This window comes from Coptis chinensis, chromosome 7 (assembly GCF_015680905.1).
Source record: "Coptis chinensis isolate HL-2020 chromosome 7, ASM1568090v1, whole genome shotgun sequence".
In the NCBI taxonomy this organism is placed as follows: Eukaryota; Viridiplantae; Streptophyta; class Magnoliopsida; order Ranunculales; family Ranunculaceae; genus Coptis; species Coptis chinensis.
This window is the reverse complement of record NC_141462.1, coordinates 39181940-39188285: the sequence shown is the minus strand read 5'-3', so window position 1 is coordinate 39188285 and position 6346 is coordinate 39181940. Positions and strand designations below refer to the sequence as shown.

The window sequence follows — 6346 nt, the reverse complement described above, 5'->3', positions numbered from 1 at the left end:
ATTTCTAATGGTAGTCTATACTACTTTTATAAAATTTGAAGCATGGCTGAGGTCAGGAGAAATTCCAAGGGTGAACATTTGAATAATAATACGTAATTTATACAACTTAATATTAAACAAAAAGTTGCGGAACAGGAAATTAGGAAAATATGCCGAGATTACTGGAGCCAGCGTTCATGTTATTATTGTTCGACATGGACTTAGGCCCAAGCCTCCCAACCCGGTCCAAACATTTCCAAAGAAGCCCAACCCAAGCTCGAAATAGAAGATGGACAAAGTCCAAAGTCCAAACTTATTACCCAAGTTTTAAAGTTTCTTGGGTAAGAAAACAAGAAATCAAATAAATAGAATAACACCACGTTAATATTGGTCATAGACTCGTAGTTGAAACTTCAACCTTATTCCTAGCAAGAAAGCAGTAAGTTTTTCGTTATAATTTTTTGTTTTATATTGTAAGTTGGAATTTTATTATTATGCAGTAAGTTTTTCGTTATAATTTTTTGTTTTATATTGTAAGTTGGAATTTTATTATTATTGGTATGTTCTACTTGAATGAATTCTGTAACCATTGAACACATAAAATTTGGATCTATCGAAATTATTACACGTTGAAAAATAAGACTCATATGTTCATGAATAGTCCACTAAACATACATGTTTATTTTGTAAGGTTGTGCATATATAGCTTAATTTAGTTGTCGCAATTTAGTAAATCTGGTAGAATGGGTAACTGGGAAGAATGCATTGTGTCGAAGAAAAGATCGATGAAGTTTTTATTCGTAAGCAAGAACCACTAGAATATCACCTAGGCAAATCACATAAAAAAAAATTCTGTAGTTTTTGTTACGCCTAGGCGTGCACCTTGAGATTAGACCAAATTCTAGCTTTTGTAGGGCTTTCTTGCCGATTTGCCATCAAAATATATCTAAGACCACAAAATTTTGCAAAAATTGTCCAGGAAGAATCATGGAAGGAGAGGCAAAGATCGTCAAAGCAGGCTTGGATGAGAACCGGGATGTGCTAGATCAGGAGATGAGAAAGGAGAACCAGTTGATGATTGATCCGCGGAAAAGTATGCAGGAATTTTACAACCAAAAGATGAGTACTTGGAAAGAGAAGATGGAGAGTTGGAATGAGAAGATCAAGAGTTGGAATGAGTATTATGAGAAGAGGTGGTATGAGAATGAGAAGAGTTCGAGGGAGAAAGAGAAGAGTTGGGAAGAGAAGAGTTGGAATGAGAAGAGGGAGATTTGGGAACAGAGGAGGAGGGAGACGAGGGAGAGTTGGAATGAGAAGATGGAGTATTTGAACAATTGCTGGATCCAACTAATTGAGAATTGGAAGCAAAAGAGAGATGAAGAGAGTTGGTACTTAAAGATGGAGAGTTATAACAAAGCGACGGAGAGGCTGAGGGAGAGCTGGAACCAGAGAAAGGAAAGTTGGAATGAAAAGGAGTGAAAATAGCTTAACCAGAGAACTGAGCTTTGGTAACAGTTGATCCTTTTGTCAACCAGTCAGCAAGTTGAGGTTTCTAAATGAGTGAGAGGCGGACAACGATGATAAGAACTGTAGTGGCGACTGATTAACAAAACCTATGGTTCTTGACTGAATGTAGAGGGAAATGAAAACCCAAAAAACTAAGATCGTATGTGTTGTTTTATATTTTGTTTTTAATATAAATATATCAAAGTGAAGTTCAGGGATAGGAGCACATGGAGCACATGTGCGGAACTAGATCCCAGTCAGGGGTGGAACTTGTGTCGGGTTAGGCCAAGCTGGATGGGCTAAAACCTGATTTTTGTTGGTCCTAGACTAACATTTCAGATCCGTAGTCTGGGCTTGGTCTTGTAAAATCAAAGCCCGACTCAGTTTTAGGTTGGGTTCGGTTTAGAATATCAAACAACCGAAAAACCCGAGCCTATGTGCATACTAGCCATTTGGCCCGCCCTATGGCCGGACTTGTTACATAGATAGCTAATGACTCAAAAGCTTAAAGTCCACTTGAATACATAATATATGTATATTGATAGCTAATAATTCATTGTTTATAATATATGTATATTTTGTTTGAAGGGTTTATATTATTCTAATTTTTTTTTAGAAAGGTTTTGATTCTATTTTTGGGTTATTATTGTCTTAAATAATATTTTTTACCATCCTCATCTATATAAACTATCAAAATATAACGCAACAATCAAGGAATAGAACACTCAAAACATACTATATGTTTAAGCGATAACCAAATTATATTCATTGCCCACAATGTTCTTGTTGTTGAGTTGCACATAACCTATGTCATATCTAACTATGAGTCAATAAGTTTAATATTGAGATATATAGAAATTTTATATCCAAAACATCAATGAGTAAATACTGAAATTTAACCAATAATAACAAAGCTAAAGTTGAGTCCAATACAAAAGTTTGAAAGCTCCAAAAAATTGAGCCAAGAGGTATAACTATAATATATATCTAAGGATATCGGAATAATGTGAATCATAAATAATTTATTTTAATTATTCAAGAGGACCACCTAAAAACTACCTATATGACTTATTATTGAGTAAATTGATAGATGAATCAGAAGAATAAACGAAAAGTTTGATAATAAATGATTTAATGACGCATTGAAATAAACATATTCTACTTTAACAATGCTTTTATCCTATTAGGAGTCATGCATCTTCGTCGAATTTCATAATTTTGGCGTAGCTAGACTTAGTTACTTTGGGTACATGCATAAACTCATACCGCATTGCTACACTGAAACAATTTTATTCTTACCTTGTCTCATCATGGCTTAGATCATATCCATTCATCAGCTAAATTATGTACACAATACAACATCAAAAGTAATATTTCTTCAAATGTCATGTACCCTTGCGTTAGACATCAACACCCCCTGAATAAGAAGGGTCGTTGCTTCATTTTGTAGTATTACACTTAGGATTACATACCAATTGCCCCCCCTAACAGTTGAAACCATGCTGATTGCTATGGCTAACAAACCAATCATAACAATTGACCTGCTCCCATTTATTGAGAAAATAGTACAGAAGAAATTTACAGTCCGGATAAAAAATAACTGCACCACCATCCACTACAATCTACAGGTTCCATATGCCCTCCAGACTTAATGAATCACCCTTTCAATGTGACACCATGAAAAAGGACTACAATTGTAGCCATCGGTCTCCGTTAATAAAGTTCCTGTTAAAGTTCCTATCCAGAAATGGTCTCGCTTCCTCATCTCTGAATGATATGGCCCATGGCACTTACCTCTTTAAATCGGCTCCTCTTCCCTTGCATTTGTACTCCCCTAACCACACAGTCCTGTAGATTTTAAGAGAGATTAGTTCTAAATAAAAAGAATTTATAAACGAAATTTTGGGAAAATAAATTATACTCCTGGAAGTTTATTAAGGGAAGGATCATTACCCTCTCCTTGAAGGGTCTCCCCAGTCCATCCAACCCGAAGGTTTATAATGCCATCCAAGTTACAGAAGGAACAGACCACTCTTGAAAATATACCCCAAGCTGTTCCCAAGTATATCGTCCCAGTCCCGTTTATTGTACACTTTACAAAAGAAAACCTTGTGTCCTCTCCACAGCCGAACTCCTATGCTGAAGTCGCGATTGTTCCCCGATCCCAGAGTCTGTTGAATTAAGCGTGCACTCGATTCGAAACCACCTTCTATATCAAAAAATTGCGAGAAAAAACCCGACAAACGGCAGAAGAAGCGAAACTATTATATTTTTCAAAGAGTTTGAAAAAGTCGGCGAATATGCACCGTGTCAAAGCATCATCGGAAGAACTTAATCTTGAATACTTTATTTACGCCAGAAGAACTTGTTCTTGCAATTGGCTATATATGGTCATCTGATTCCTTTGAGCTTGGGCTTGGTTGTGCATTTGGCATGCCTGATTGAGCATAGTAGGTTTCTACTTGGGTCGTCTTAGTGTAGTAGCTCACTGGGGCCCTCGGTATCCCGACGTTGGAATAGTCCGAGGGTTCTTGGTATTTATAGATCCTCCCAACTCCGATCCCAAGTGGCAATTCAATCAGAAAAATCGAAAGTCAGAGCTACACGGCCAAGATTACTACAGAAAAGGTTGCAAGTCCATGACTATGTTTGGGAGGATGACTTGGCTAGAGGAGGATTTTGAGTGTTGTATTACACAAATTTATCTTGTTCCAGATCTTAAAGGTCTTCATTTTTGTATTTTTAATTGCCAAATAAACCTTTCAAAAACCTTTATCCATTTCATAATTTCCACTGTTCCACTTATCTTGATTAAACCATTACAATTACATTTGATAGATTTTCTAAGTTTTCTTGTTCCTACCTTCCACCATATTTAAACAGATTTTCTGTTATATGAAAAAATCATAGACAGTGCAAAGTCGTAAAGAAATCATGAATATCCGAGAAAGAGTTTCACATTTTCATATACAATATTGATGGAAAGATAAACATCCGAATATGATTTGCATGCATAGAATAGAAAGTTACAGAAAGTTATTACATAACGGTAACTTCTACAATATATGATCTCAGACCATGTACACTACCCTTAAAATGCCAATCCCAAATAAACACACATCAATCAATCCCTTGACACGAAAACTGACCTGAGACTTTACCCCTAAAAACTTGTCTATACCACCAATATTGTGACCACTTTATAGCCAACTTTATTTTGAAGTAGGAACTGGAACTCTTATCTGTCTTGGTTGCACAACTTGCAAATGGTTGCAGCCTAGGGATTGAAATGGGCGCAGTGGTTGCAAAACTATGAGTCTGGGTTACCATGCCAGTCCACATCAACCAGGCCACTCCAGTGCTTGAACCAAGTTCTTGAAGTAATTACGGGTCATGCTGGTCAGCTCACATAGCTTTGTACGGAACTCGTTGAAATATCCAGGTGGGTCATATCCATGAAGGTAAAACGGTAACTCTTTCTCTGCACATTGATGAAGCCGTTCTAAATACAACTCCGCCTGTTCTTGAAGGAACTCAAAAAACTGCCTCTTCTTTTGTTCATGCTCATTTCGGGTAAATAGTATCCATAGGCATAGGTCCATTTAAGAACGCGCCTGCATTCAATTATCTGCAACCAGGCCTCTGTTGTGAACCTGAGTTCTGCTTCCGATACACATGCATTGTGTGTACTTTTTTTTTTTATAGGATCACATTGTATGTACACCAGCTTCTCGAAACTCTTACCTTTCATTTTCTGTAAATCCGTGATTGCCTTTTGCCTTGACAACTGATTGGCTGCCCATCTTACATAGTAATGAATATATCTATATGACAATCTTTTAGCCAAATCTCTTGAAATTACATATGCAGGTCATAAGCATGTTACCTTGGTTTTTCTCAATTGGTCGCTTGCACTTTGGACAGTACATGCAAGCCTTGGTATTAGCTAATTTCCAGACCATATTTCTGAACTCATCCTTATTCTTAAATATCCACTTGCCCACGGTGTCATGAATCCAATCGGACTATGAGCATCCTCGATGACAGTTCATAGAAGCTATGTGTGCGGTTGCAAGAAACATCGTAGTTTTGTCTACCACGCAACAAAAATATTATAGCAGAACAATGATTTCGGGCGCAAATACCCACTTCATCATAGAGCCGCTTTTACTTTGTAACCATAATAAGAGCGATAAAATGGGCGGACATATGATTTTAAACCATTACCATAAGCTCCTCTCAGACTTATCAGCAAATCCACATACCTATGAACCCCACACAAAAAAACGCGGCTCCTTTGCCATATCCTTTGAGTGTAAATAATTGTCTTAATAAGGATCATTTTTTTACACACTTGGAACAGGGTCTGATGTTGATTTGGTAGGATTTGAAATACTGTGACCGGCTTCCAAAAATGGAGTCGATGACATTAGCTTTAATGGTGGTGGAGGCATTGTCCTCGAAGGAGGTGGAGGCATAGTTCTTGGAGGCGGGGAGGCATCACGGTTGATGTTGTATGGACCAATTTCTTTGGAGGCGGTATGTATGAAATGTTTTCAAGTTTTTGGAATCCTCTAAAAGTGGACTGGCTTAACAAATTCTGAATTCTGCAAGAAGTTCGAAAAAAACAAAGCCAATATTTGAAAAACAATAATATAAGTTACTGTTAGAGGGGGTGAGCCGTATGATATAAGAACATCCCTGTCTGGACCGGAGGCAATTCTAAATCAATACATGCAACACCTCGTGCATTGATCCGGATGTGGGAGAATTGGAGAAAACAAAGAATACAATTTGGAAAACCGGATGTCAATCATTTGGAGGCTTAAAGAATGTGATGGGACATTTGAGGGATACAACC

General features: G+C 37.2%; 1 long non-coding RNA gene across 1 annotated transcript; it reads left to right on the top strand.

Moving 5' to 3' along the window:
* The first annotated feature begins 322 nt into the window (after positions 1–322).
* On the top strand, positions 323–1705 carry LOC147487471 (uncharacterized). Its single transcript, XR_015201584.1, has 2 exons — positions 323–418; positions 959–1705. It is a non-coding gene; the product is annotated as an uncharacterized LOC147487471 (long non-coding RNA).
* Positions 1706–6346: the final 4641 nt, after the last annotated feature.